This window comes from Cnephaeus nilssonii (assembly GCF_951640355.1).
Source record: "Cnephaeus nilssonii genome assembly, chromosome: 13".
Taxonomy (NCBI): Eukaryota; Metazoa; Chordata; class Mammalia; order Chiroptera; family Vespertilionidae; genus Cnephaeus; species Cnephaeus nilssonii.
The window spans coordinates 69513805-69528704 of NC_137084.1; the positions used below are offsets into that span (position 1 = coordinate 69513805).

The 14900-nt window shown below is 39.4% G+C and overlaps 1 pseudogene across 1 annotated transcript; it reads left to right on the top strand.

Moving 5' to 3' along the window:
• The first annotated feature begins 986 nt into the window (after window positions 1–986).
• Window positions 987–4613, top strand: LOC307110195 (GTP-binding nuclear protein Ran-like; annotated as a pseudogene). Its single transcript has 4 exons — window positions 987–1486; window positions 1917–2075; window positions 2981–3169; window positions 4495–4613. The product of its transcript is annotated as a GTP-binding nuclear protein Ran-like (transcript).
• The last annotated feature ends 10287 nt before the right edge of the window (window positions 4614–14900 follow it).

Here is a 14900-nt window from a genome sequence, read left to right on the forward strand (position 1 = left end):
CAGAAAGCAATAAACGTGTATTCCAGACACAATGTATAGTTACATGTTCAACTGGCCTATAATCAATGTAAATGAGAACCAAGTATTTCTCATTAAATTATCAAAGGTTTAAAAACTGATACTATATAATTCTTCTGAAGGTGCTGAAATAATGTCATCATCATTTATTTCTGGGTGTATTATAAATTGATAGAACACTTTGGGAAAGCAATTTAGTATTATGTATCTGCTAGAATTCTTATGTAAGACTTTAATCCTTTTGCAGTATTTATAACTTACCATATTGCAGAAGACAGTTCATTTTAGTATAATTCAGCCTGCATGTGCAACACAGCAGTGAACTTCCTGTACTCCTATTATCAAGTGCATTTCTTCTCTCTATTATGTCATATTTTCAGACATTTATCCTAGTCCCCATGAGTTTTTATCCACCCCAAGTTTTTGTAGCAGCCCATATCTCCCATTAATATCAAGAGGCATAGAAATAAAACCAAAATATGGAAAATAATCTATATAGATTAATATATTCATAACTATTCATAATATAAAAATAGAAATGATTGAATTGGTATCAAATAGGAGATTTTGTAATCATGACACATTTACTTATATGGTATTTTATAGCCATTAAATAATGCTTTGAAGGTTATATACTAATGTGAAAAAAGTACTTAGAGTATAATATTAACATGTACAAGCAAAATACAAAATTAAATATCTTGTGTTACTATAACCAGATAAAAAATATGTCAGAGGAAAAAGACAGAAGGCACACTAACCTGCTAACAGTGGTCTCAGAAGAAAGGTGGGGTTACAGATTATTGATTTTTGTTGTTGCATTGTCTAGTATTTTTAATATGCTAATAAATGTGTTATTGTTACTGTACTTTTGAAATAAATGAAATAGGTGACAGAAGTTCTGGGCTATCTTTTATGTAAATCTCTAGACTTCCTAATCTAAAAGCAAGTTAAGAGCTCTCAGCCCGATGGGTCTGGAGATGCTTCTGGAAGTAACCTCACCATGGCTGGCCAAGGAGAACCCCAAGTTCAGTTCAAACTTGTATTGCATGGTGATGGTGGGACTGGGAAGGTACATTTGTGAAACATCAGCTGACTGGTGAATTTGCGAAGTATGTAGCCGCCCTGGGTGTTGAGGTCCCTCCCTTTGTGTTCCATACCAACAGAGAGACAACGTGTGGGATAGAGCCGGCCAGGAGAAGTTCAGCAGACTGAGAGACGGCTATCACAAGCCCAGTGTGCCATTATAACGTTTAATGCAACTTCCAGAGTTACCTACAAGAATGAGCTAACTGGCACAGAGATCTGGTACGAGTGTGCGGAAACATCCCCATCATGTTGTGTGGCCACAAAGTGGATATTAAAGACAGGAAAGTTAAGGCTAAATCAATAGTCTTCTACCGAAAGAAGAATCTTCGCTACTATGGCATTTCTTCCAAAAGTAACTACTGTTGTGGAGCGAACGCGAGTAAAGACCACTGGAGTCCAGACCAAATTAAAATTTAGGGAGCCTTTAATTGCCGACCGGCGACTGTTCTCTCTCCACGCAGGGAGGTCAGAGAACAGCTCCGACCCTTTGTGCAAGACCACTTTTTAAGCACATTAACCACATCCTGTTTTTGCAGAGTAAGCAACCCAAGACAAAACAGTTTTTCCCAAATAATGTCAGAGCCATGCTATTGACAACCATGTTATTTACAGGGTTATCCTGTTCTTTAGAAAGCTGACAGTGTTCTATCTTGCAAGGCTATTTTGTGAGGTGCAAGGGGAAGGGGCCATGAGACCATATCTCAAGGCCTGGCCTGGTGTCAGCACTGACAACCCTATCTGGGGCATAGTCCATGGCCTCTCCGGAGTGCTCAAAAATCCCCACTCTCTAACACTACCACTTTGAAAAGCCCTTCTCTGGCTTGCTAGAAAACTAATGGGAGACCCTACCTGGGAGTTTGCGGCCATGCCTGCTCTTGCCCTGCCAGAGGTTGTCCTGGACCCAGCTTTGGCAGCACAGTATGAGTGCGACCCAGAGGTTGCCCAGATCACCGCTCTCCTGGGTGAGGGTGAGGGCCTGAGAGAAAGGAAAGCTGCAGCCCAGCGTCAGAAGTCTAGTTCATAGGCAACCGTCCCATGCTGTCAGTCAGAGGTGTGGTGTTTGCCACTAAATCATGTAGCTGAGAAGAGCTCTTGATCTTTGGGATGCTGAAGAACATGAAGGCTTCCAAATGAATGTGGGGGTTAATAGCTTCATTTTTTGGACCTGCATATTTAGCTGTTTTGGAACACAGTTGTTTCCTTATTGAGTTTCAACGATAAGATTGCTGCAGTCACATCATGACATTCAGTGGCGAGACCTTGATTGTTACGGTGGTTCCCATTCCTTTTCATTTAGAATCAGGATAAAGTTGTATTCCAAATATCAAAAATAAAATAAAGAAACCAAAACAATATTATCAAATCTTTAAAACGGGCCAGAAGAACCATTCTGAGGCTTTCTGGACACCTGTGCCTAGAAAGACTATTTGTAGGACCCGAGGGAGCCAACTTGTCTGGGGAAGAAATTGGATTTTTCCTGTACTATATTTACCTTAAAATTCCTAGCAGGAATGAAAAAGATGCCATCTCCATAATAGCTATATTAGGATGTTATATGTGGTAACTGCATAATTAAAAATCCATAGTCCCCAAAGTCCCTATATAAAGAGATTTTGTGTTTAGCGATAATACTGATGAAAGAAATAAAGAGAAGGAAGCAGTTTAATGAAACTTGAAGAAAATAGTAAAAAAAACAATCAAAATGAAATATGTATGTGGTGAGGCTTAGCTCTAACAGATTCCTATTAAGCTCCCTGGGGGTTGAAGAGGTATTGCTCAGACTCTGAATAGCGAATCAATACTGGTCAATAATGATTTTATTTTGGTGAGAACAGCACTGAATATTTTTATTGACTCCCCTGATATTTACTAGGAGGCACGTCTCGTGTGAACTGCTGTGTCCTCAGCAGAATGTGGATTTTGAAGACAGATCTCAGTTCAAATCCCAGCATCACTACCACCTACTGGCTGTGTGACCTTGGGCAGGTCACGACCTTACATGACCCAGCCGGCTGCAGGAACCAGGGGGCAACAGCTTTATATCAGGTGCTTCCAGTTGATAGTGAGTCCCCTGCAACCAGGTAGGAAGCTTCCTTGGCCTTTACATTTTCACTTCAGAAGTGGCTAGAACTGGGTCTTGGTGAGAGCAAATGTGGGAATTACTATGCAATTGCAAGTCTGCTCAGGACTCCCATACTACCCCTGCTGCCTCAACAAACATACTTTGCTCCATTGTCAGCATCATCTGACATTGAATCCTCCTTTTATCTCCAATCAAGCTCATTTACCAAGATTCTCCTCAATTTTTATATCTAAACTCTCAGTGATTCTTTGAAACAAAGTTGTTTTATTATTGGTTTTCATTGGGGTTAAATCCTCCAACTGACCTATTTCCACCTATCTGTTCCCAGTTTTTCCTTACCAGATTCCCATTTATTGCCTCCACCCCATGTTGTCATGCTCCCCTTGCAAGTTCCAGCCCTCCCATAAACCCAGGTAGCCCTTTAGCTGGCACTTGACCCCATAGCTCACAAACATATCCAGGAGCACATATATCCCTCTCTCTGGGGAGGGAAAAAATGATCAGGCAGAAGAATGCTGATGCTGGTAATTGTGTGCTAATTATCAGCTGATACATCAGTTCCCCTTCCGCTTCCACATCACGCGCAGTCAACTCCTTATCAGCATGAGGCAGTATTACAAAGTGGGTAACAGGTGACGGTTCTGGAATCTGACTGCCTGGGTTAATCATGATAACAAAGTGCTTAGTGCTTGACAGTTAGTAAGCACTCAACGAGTGTGAGCCATTGTAATGTGTCTATATCCCCTGTAAGGAAGCAGTGGTCAGCTGTGTTTGACCTCTTCATGGAGGTCAGCTGGTGCAGCTTCTAGGAACCTCTGTGTTACACAATTCTTACCTTTCTCCTCTCCCCTTTTGGATTTCCCAGGTGACCTGCCGAGGCTCTTTCCATTGTGGAATTCTAAATCTCTCTGAGGTCACAAAGAAAGCTATGGATCCATACTTTTGCATATAATTTCTGGAGTTCCCAAAATTCTTAAATACCATCTCCGGCCCTTAAATTAAGAGCTCCAACTTTGAGGATTATTTGTCAATTGGAGATTTTTTTTTTTTTTTTTTTAGTACTGCAAATCACCATCGTCTAAGTTATTAACTTATCATTTTTGGTGTATGTATATTTACATCCTATATAATAAAAGCGTAGTATGCAAATTGTCCCCTCAACTGGAGTTCTTCCGGGAGTTTGACTCGGGGGTCAGGCCGGCTGAGGGAAGGGAATTTTGTGCACTGGGCCTCTAGTATAAAATAAGACGTTTCCTTAGAAGGGATTAACAAGTGATGTGAGCAGATATTCCGATTTATATCAGCTGAATTAGATCACCTTGTAGATGCAGTGGGCATAGTGATTACGGGCATGGCTCTCCAAGGCCCACCTGGATTCCAGCCTGAGCGCTGTCACTTACAGTGTCATTTAACAAGTACCTAACGGTCTGTCCTCACTGTCTGGGGTTATTTAAGTGGTTAATAATTAAATACCATTATACATATGAGAGCCTTAACATACCACCTAACATATAGTATGTTTTCAGTAAGGGTTAGTTACCATTAAATGGCAGTCTATCCCTTTTTTCCCATTTAAAATCATTTGGATGATTTGACAGTGCTGCAGATCTCCTGGAGTTGGGATAAGAGATAATGATTTGCTTTTTAGATGGACAGGCACATATCTAAGAACAGTATCCTGGTCAGAGAATTAAATCTCCTTCTATCCTCTCTGACCCTAAAGAAGAAATCTATGGGCAAGGATAAATGCAACATTTGCTATATTTAGGGAAACTGACTTTGGGGACATTTTCTTTTAAGCCTTAAATACTTTAATACCCAGGTACTTACAAATGAGCTGTTACCATTCTGCATTCATTTAACAGCAAGCATAGGCTTCAGGTTTCTATTAACGAGTCCTCATATTTCTATGGACCCTTCTGACATTTAATAGGCCATGGAGAAGCTGCCCTTGAATAGTAAGAAGGACCACGTGGCCTACCTGACATTCATTTACAATTATCCAGCCCTGGCTTACCGAGACACCCAATTTTATAAGATTTGGCCACTTTGCCAGCTAGAAATACAATGTCATGTTTAGTAGTTTATTTCTTCTTTAATTTACACTCTTCACTGTTTTTAAACAAAGCACGTGACCTACAGTGTACCAGAGGCTCAGAGCCTTCGATTGTCCTGTCTGGGGATGATGTCAAGTCAGCTCCTAGCTGTAGGCCATGTCCATCTTCTGAGTGAATCATATTTCATATAGTCTGTCTTTGATCTATAAATCAATTAATCTATATATATTGAGGATGCTTTTACTATGAATTGCATCTGTTTTCTAGCTCTAAATTCCTTAAAATGTGAACAGATAAAGCCTCCCTGAGGACTTCGGCTTTATTAGCAAGATACAGAAAGAGCCAAGATAAATCTTCCCATGATTAGGAAGTAAACTTTTATTTCAGGAGAAATTACTTTACATCTAAATTACTTGTATCTCCAGAAACCTTGTCTCAGGTGTGATAAGCCATAAATAATTACCAGCTTCATGTTGGTGAAATTAAAAATCATGAAAAGCTATTCGAAACAATTTACAACTTGACAGAGAAAGAAGATATTGTTTAAAATGTAGTAAACGTTTCCTCCACTGAATTCAAAATAAGGCTCAGAGAGGATGAGAACAGGAAGAAAAAAGAATACAATTCGGTCCTTTCTCCCCTGGAACTTTAGTATTCAGGATGAGTATATAAGTTCTTTTTCCCATGTGGTGAGAGCAGTTTGCCGCATCCTTGCAAGCGTTTCCTTTTCCTTTGAAGTGTTTGATGTTTGCAAGAAGACTGGGAGGTCATTTTCTTCAGGTTTCTCTTTCCTAATTTCCCTCATTTTGCTTCATGCTTTGACATGGGTGCTGAACAACAGCATCTTTGGAGAAAAGCAGCCTGGTCTCACTGCAAGTTCTAGTCACATAGAAAAAAATCCTTCCTTGAGCCTGCAAACTGTTATCTCGATTCAACGCTCAGCTTCTGTCGCAGGCCATCCATCCCCACGGATGCCAGGCCTGCTACACTGTGCCTCACCGTGAGCACTGCAGATCGTATATCTGTCCAGAAGGAGACATTTATTTATCTGCAGTCTCTGCTGCCCACACTCTATCACAGGCCAGGCTCCCGAACCCTGGAGGCTCTCACAAGAAAGGCAAGCAACCTGCTTGGCCCAGCAATCAGTCTTTTACTCCAATCTGCTCTGCGGTTGGCATTTCTTCCATTCTTAATTACCGCACCTGTCACCCAGCCCCTGGCAGGATGAATGGCACAGCCCATATCATTTCGCAGAGCCACTTTCTCAGCAAATACCTTTTGTAGGCATCAGAAGAACAGAGGACACTTAGGGGGACATCAGCCAAGGGCAGGAGAGAGAGAGCGTCTTGAGGTGAGTGAGGTAGGCCCTGCCAGCTTTGTCCTTGGGTCATTGAATCTTCCCAGGGGACTTAGATCCATGAGCCTTTAAATTCACTCTGGGAACAATGTCTCTGCATCTCCCCACTGAAAGCATGAACATGTCTGACGCAGCTCACCGGGGGTATTGGTCTAGTCCTGCAGTGAATTGATCTTATTTATTCTACTCCTAATGTGGGTCAAAATGGCACCACCGCTAAAGCTGGTCAGAGAAAACCCCAACATCCAAGTTTTAGTTGTTCACAGGCTGTTACCTCTATCTATTATCTTATATTTTTAGTTTTCTGAGCTTTTCTTTCCTTTTGTCTCTTTTGATTCCATATTTCTTCCTGTTCTGTCCCCCTCAAGTAACTATGAGTTATCAAAGGACAAATCCCTAAACACACATAGCAGCTGAGTAGCTGGGCTCACTGATCTGAAACCTCATGTTAAAAAAGATACTTTTTAGCACAGTTTTAGGTTCACAGGAAAGTTAAAAGGAAGGTACAGAGATTTCCATAGAGCCCCTGCCTCCACACATGCATAGCCTTCCCCATTATCAACATCTCCCACCAGAGTGATACATTTTTTTTATAATTGATGAATCTACATTTGACATGTCATTGTCACCCAAGGTACATTGTCTACATTACAGTTCATCTTGGTGTTGTATATTCTATTGGTTTTGACAAATATATAATGGCATTTATTCATCATTATAGCATAATACAGAATATTTTCAGTCTCCTAATAATCCTCCGTGTTCTGCATATTCATCCCCCTCCACTCCTGCAACTCCTGGCCACCACTGTGACACCTTGTTTTGTATAGATTTCCTATCCCAGGTCATTGTGTATAACAAGGAGAATGTGTCACTTTATTATCCTTCCCAACCTCTCCTTTAAAAAAGACATATGGCTTTTTGTGTTTATTTACTTCTGCATTCCTATTTTCTATGACTGCAGGTATTGCATCCTATTTTGTTTTACTGGGTAGAATTTATAAGATCCATCTTTTTTTAAAAATTTATTGTCTAAAGTTTTACATATGTCTCCTTTTTCCCTGATTTACCTCCCCCCAACCCCTAGCCATTCCCACCCCGGGCCAGCCCCCACCGCCCCAGTGTCTGTGTCCATTGGTTACGCTCATATGCATGCACACAAGTCCTTTGGTTGCTCTCTAACCCCACCCCCCATCTCCTCTGCCATTTGTCTCTGGATCTATTCTTGTTCATCAAATTATGTTGATCATTATATCCCACATATGAGTGAGATCATGTGATATTTATCTTTCTCCGACTGGCTTATTTCGCTTAGCATAATGCTCTCCAGTTCTATCCATGCTGTTGCAAAGGGTAAAAGTTCCTTCTTTTTTATAGTGGCATAGTATTCCATTGTGTAGATGTACCACAGTTTTTTAATCCACTCATCTGCTGATGGGCACTTAGGTTGTTTCCAAATCTTAGCAATTGTAAATTGTGCTATTATGAACATAGGGGTGCATATATCCTTTCTGATTGATGTTTCATGATCCATCATTTGATTTCCTTTATTGTTTTTCTTGTAATCAAGAAATGAGCTGCTATATATATATAGCTAGAAGCACAGCATTTTGAGAATAGTTAAAACAATTTAATGGTGATTAACTCAGATCATTCAGTTCAAACTTATATCTGATGGTATTTTTTGTCTCTATGAAAATAATTTTGCAATTAAAGCATGAAATTGAATTAGGCATTAGTGATATTCAACCACTATGAATCTAGAAAGTGTCAAGTTCATTATATAGTTTTACATATGCCTAATTGCTTTTAATAAAAACAATGAAATTATTTTTAAAATATAGTAATATATTATTACATTACCATGATACTTCATAGCTCTTGACATACATATTTTTATTCTCAATATCATTAATACATTTTTAATTTTTAAAAACAGATAATACATTTTATTAACATATTTTTGAAGAGATTAGGGAACAAACTTATATTGAGTCCTGATTATTTCTAGGCATACATTTTATTATGTAACTTACATATACTATATATATAATTTAATTCCATAGCAGCCTTGACATTTTATCTCTATTTTTCTGTTATTCTCATTTTTCAGATGATGGAATTTGAAACTTAGAAAAGTTAAGTAATTTTCATAGCTAGAAGGTGATAGGGCTAGAATAGAAATTCAGATCCATCTATTTCTTAAATCAGTGCTTGAAAACTCATGTTCATGTTCATTGCCTATGTTATTTCATCAGGATTAGGGGTTATTGGAAATTAATTCACTAGGATTAAGTTGTAAATATTGTTTTCTGTGTTTGTTGTGTGTGTTTGAACATGGAGTTTACAAGTCTAGCTTAATTAAAAAGTTAGGTTGATGAGTCATTTACCTCTCCCGGATGTCTGGAGGGATTAATAAAATGTATCTGAGGGAAGAGCCTCTAGTTAGTAGAACAGGTATGTTGGGCACTGAGAAGGGAGAGTAATTCAGAGGTTTGTGGTTTCAGAGATATCAGGGAAGAGACAGACTGATTTACAGAAAAGGCAGAACAAGTACACTGAAGGCTCTGTATTGTTATGTGGAAATTTAGAAGAAATAGCAAGGTGGTTTCTCTTAATATTTAAATACTGGGACTTGTTCTACTTGTTTGAGAATAAGTTTAGAGAGAACTGAAACAGAGTAATTAAATTTGAGTTAAGAAATAAAGAAACGAAAACACATGGCTGAAAGAAAATGTTTCAGAATATTATCAGTAGTCACGTCTGGAAGTAGGAGTAGGAGTTATTTTTACTTTTCTCTTTGCATCTTCTTTTTTACCTTATATATTCTCTCTATTGAACACATACTATAAACATAGTTTAGAAAAAAGTGCATTATTATTCATTTTTTTGGTAACATAGCATGATGGAAGCAAAGCCTTAGTGAGTCTTGTAAAATCCATTTCACAACTTATTGGCTTTGTGACATTTGGGAAAGTCATTCACCCTCTCTGACAATCAGTATTTTTATTTATTAAATTACTCAATAAATGGTAACTGTTATTATAATTAATATAATTATTATTATTCCCAGTATGTAAAAAGTGTTGTCCTTTGCTATTAATGGAATTACTTACTTTTCTGCTTTTTATGTAAATCAACTACTGTATTTTATTTCAAATAATTAAAATTGTGATATTTCCTAATATTTTTTAGCAATTTATAATGTTCACCTCAACTATACTGTTCACCTCACTATCCCACCCAGCTAATGGCAGTGCACAAATTCAAGGGCAAGTCTATCAGAGAAAGTGTGCCTGCTCAGCCACAACATTGAAACTGACTGCAATGATGGGGAACCTGCAGGAACTGGATGTCTGGCCACCTGCCATGGCCTCAGAAGGTCCATTTGTCTATGTGTAACCCAAATATAGCCTACATACCTATGTCACTCATATCTGTCACCATGTTGCAGAAGAAGAAAAAATCAGTCCTGCAACTAAAACTAATAAAAGCAATACCAATTTTTACTTATATCTCTCAAAGAACATCTCTATTCTCCATCTACAATACTGATGGAGTAACTCAAAAGGCTAATTTTTTTTCTCAATAGGAATTTCTCAAATTTGAATTTTTATTAAAATTCTTTCCCCTATTTATTGTAAATTTGGGTAGTCACTATGAAAAACAGCATGGAGCTTTCTCAAAAAATAAAAATAAGAACTACCACATGACCTAGCAATTTCACTTCTGAGTATTTATCCAAAGAAACCCAAAACACCAATTCAAAAAATATATGCATCCCTCTGTTCACTGTACCATTAATTATAGTAGCCAAGATATGCAAGCATCCTAAGTGTCTATTGATAGGTTATCAGATAAAGTGGTACATATATACAATGAAATAATATTTGGTCATGAAAAAGAATGAAATATTGCCATTTATGACAACTTGGATGGACATAGAAGGTATTATTCTAAGTAAAATAAGTCAGACAGAAAAGGACAGATAGTATATGATCTTCTATGTGAAATATAAAGAAAAAAATAAATGAATAAGCAAAATTAAAACAGAGTTATAGCTACAAAGAACAGACTGATGGCTGCCAGAGGAGAGGGGTGTTGGGGGACTGGGTGCAAAAGGTGATGGGATTCAGAAGCACAAATTGGTAGTTATGAAATAGTCACAGGGGTGTAAAGTACAGCATAGGAAATATAGTCAATAATCTATAATAATAAAAGCATAATATGCTAATTAGACCAGTCAGCCAAATGACCTTTTGGACATCATTCCTGACATCCTTCCGGACAAAGCCGCGGGGACCAAGACAGAGGCGGTTAAAGGGTATCAGGCAGGCAGGTGAGCAGTTAGGGGCAATGAGGCAGGCAGGAGAGTGGTTAGGGGTGATCAGGCAGGCAGGCAGAGGGGTTAGGGGCAATCAAACAGGCAGGCAAGTGGTTAGGGGCAATGAGGCAGGCATGCAGAGTGGTTAGGGGCAATCAGGCAGGCAGGCAGAGGGGTTAGGGGCAATCAAACAGGCAGGCGAGTGGTTAGTGGCAATGAGGCAGGCATGCAGAGTGGTTAGGGGCAATCAGGCAGGCAGGCAGGCGAGCAGTTAGGAGCCAGCCATCACAGATTGCAAGAGGAATGTCCAACTGCCAGTTGGACATCCCCCAAGGGGTACTGGATTGCGAGAGGTGCAGGCCGGGCTGAGGGACATCCCTCCCCCCATGCATGAATTTTGTGCACTGGGCCTCTAGTATTATAATAATTCTTTATGATGTCAGATGACTTATTGGGGTGAACACTTTGTAAGCTATTGAATTTCCAATATGTTGTACAGCTGAAACTAATACAATATTGATGTCAACTGTAATTGAAAAATAGGAAAGAAATATTAAAAAATTATAAAATTGAAAAAATTCTCCCCCCCCTTTTTGTCTTGGTCCTACCCTTTCATATTCCACAGCTTCCTCTAAGACTCTCCCACCCACAAATTTCAAATTCTATCAAAACTGCCTCTCACCTCATATCATGTAGGCTCCTTTTTACTTTCTCCTACCCTAACTTTATCATTCTCATTTTTTCTCTGGAGTAAATCATGGCCTTTTTTAACTAAAATATTCCAGTTCTTTTCTCTCCCAGCTCCAACAATACACCCATCTGCTGAATATGGCCAACAAGCCTGGAGTAGGGATAGAAAATAAAATAATTTTTATTCCAGGTACAGCGACAAATATATTACATTTAAAATAAACTTCTCTAGTTTCCCAGAGTATTTTATCATTCTAAACTATTATGTAGTCAGTAAATTACCTTACTATTATATATATATAATATGCAAATTAGGCCAGGACACCGTAATGGTCATGGCCAGCTCAGGAGAAGGAGCTTGGTGCAGGCCCAGAGCCTGAGAGAACAACAGAGACAGGGCGGCCTGCACCCGGCCCCAGAGCTTGAAAGATCAACATGCAGGGGGGCCAACCTCCAGCCCCAGTCCCACGGCTGCGGCACTGGGCTGCTGGGGTCGGAGCGGAGACACAAACCCGCAGGGGGGCCGGGTTCAATTCTGATCAAGGGCATGTACCTAGGTTGCAGGCTCCTCCCTGGCTGGGGCCCAGGTCAGGGCTCATGCAGAAGGCAACCAATTGAAGTGTCCCTCTCACATTGATGTTTCTCTCTGTCTTTCCCTCTCTCTTCCACACTCTCTAAAAATCAATGGGAAAATATCCTCATGTGAAGATAAAAAAAGAAAGAAAGAAGCCCTGACTGGTTTGGCTCAGTGGATAGAGCATCGGCCTGCGGACTGAAAGGTCCCAGGTTCGATTCCAGTCAAGGGCATGTACCTTGGTTGCAGGCACATCCCCAGTGGGAGGTGTGCAGGAGGCAGCTGATTGGTGTTTCTCTCTCATTGATGTTTCTAACTCTTTATTCCTCTCCCTTCCTCTCTGTAAAAAATCAATAAAATATATATTTTAAAAAAAAAGAAAAAAATGTCATATCCAATGAAAGAGACATCTTGAAAATGCCTAAAGAAAGTTGTCATTTTTTCGTGGTGAAGGGACTGAAGTCCATGTTTATGAAAACACCTTGGTGGCTGCAGTGGCCGGCAGTGGCAGCAGCAGTGGGGTGATGGGGGTGGTGCCTTCCCCTGATCAGCCCAGTTGCCTCCCGCAGAGTAAGGCCAGACTGCAGCTTAGACCCGCTTCCCATGGACATCCCCTGAGGGCTCCTGGACTGTGAGAGAGGGAAGGCTGGGCTGAGGGACCACCCCACTCTCCCAGTGTACAAATTTCGTACAAATTTTGGGCCTCTAGTCCTATTATAAATAATAGTAATAGAATTAATCAAACATCTATTATGTGTGAGGTACTGTATAGGACACTTACAGCATGTTATCTTACTTAGTTTTCATAACAACCTTCTGAGAGGTTAACTTACCTAAGGTGATGTAGTTAAGTGGTAGAATTAAGATTTAGTCTGAATCTCAGATCTGCATAACCCCAAGCTCATGATCTTAACTACCATACTAATGCTAAGTAATTAGAAGGGTATAGCTACTTGTTAAAGAATATAATCAGCCATGGTCCAAGACTGAGTTAGTAAATGAACTATTAGCAGCTGGATGACTATATTATAGTCTCTTTTCCAGGATGGAATTAATTTGATGATTTTATGAGTGTATAAACAAATGCAAAAACAAAAGTAAATTTACTGCTTTGTGTTACATCTGTATATCTGATTTATTCAACGGTTTATGGCTCTGATAAATTTCTGAACAGAGCAGTGCAAAGAACAAGAATGACAACACTCTTTTCTTGATGGCTTCAGGTTTTCTAGTTTTGAATTTTATTTTTAAATGAGTAACTCCTCCTCAGTCGTAAATTCTAGAATATTTGAGCGCCTGGGTTTAGATACAAGTATGTTTGAGCCCCCATGGCACAAGTTGGCTCTTGCTTTTGACACACTGAACATTTCTTCATGGGGCAGGCGTGATGGATGTAGGTTTACAAAATGCAATCATTGTGCCTTTAAGTAACTGTATGGAGGCAACTGACTAGACATTTCCAGACCTGACCAGGTTTGTTGCTGCAAATCAATACATTAAAAAGTATTGGTATCTTCCTGTTCATCCTTGCATACAACCTGTTTCTGCCAGAGGCCAGTGAAAGTTGACTTTGCTTTGGATTTCTGTCTTGTGTGTGTGTGTGTTTGTATGTGTGTGTGTGGGGGGGGGTGAAGTATTCGGTATGCACACCCATAGCTTTTTTATTTATATAAAATGCATCAGTCTGGAAACCGTATAAGGATGATGTTTTCCCCTCTCGATTTTTAAGCTCTCTAGAGAGCTTAAAATTTTTAAGCTCTAGATTTTTTTCTCTCTAATCTTGGCTTGAGGCATTTTAAAAATGGCTTCTTGCCCAATGCAGAACTACTCCTGGGGCCAACCATAGGGTAGAGTAGAAAGTACATGAGGTATAAATTGCTAAAATAAAATGATTGAAATGCTTTCAGACCCCAAGGAAAAGCTGGCTTTTTAAACTAGATACGAGTCCGAAGGCATTTCTCAATTACTAAGACAATTCTTTCAGCCCTAGTGAGTAAATATAGAGGCAAGGAGAGGTTCGGCATTGACCCATTGATTTCAACCAGATGGTTCCAGCAATTCCAGGGAGATGATATAAGGTTAGTCTTGGTGTTTTAGACAGAATACTAGAGCTTTTAGCATGTTTCCACCTATGTTTGGTATGTTACAACAGTGCCTTTAAGCTAAATTCGAGTTGACATATGAATGGTGGTGATTTACCGTGTCAGGAAAAGGCTTTCACAGGCTGTCTTTACTTCAGCTAATACCAGACAAGGTTAGTCTTGTCTTTTCTTCTGCTGCTCTTTTCTTTTAGCTTTAAACAGCATACGATCTTTTCAAATATTCTTGAGTCATTATACTTCTCTGGTTTTAAGCTACTCAGAGCTTTTAGGGGTGGCATTTTCAGATTGTCTTGCGTTTCTTTACCACAATTTGGAGTCACAGCACTGCTTACTATAGGCATTAACCACAGATTGTCTCAAAAGATGTACCATTCCTCCAAAATGCTTCCCTGCCTATAAGCTTTACAAATGGTATCATCTCAATCTATTGCTTCCTAGCCATCAGGCCTGGTGGGGTGAGGATAAATAGTACATATTAATTACGTAGGATTGGCCAGAGCTGATGCCAGAGAGGCAAAGCCCCTCTCTGTTATTTTCTCCCAAAACCTCTTGAAATTTGGAAAGATAAAGATATTAAATATAAACTGCATATATGAAAAAAAATTA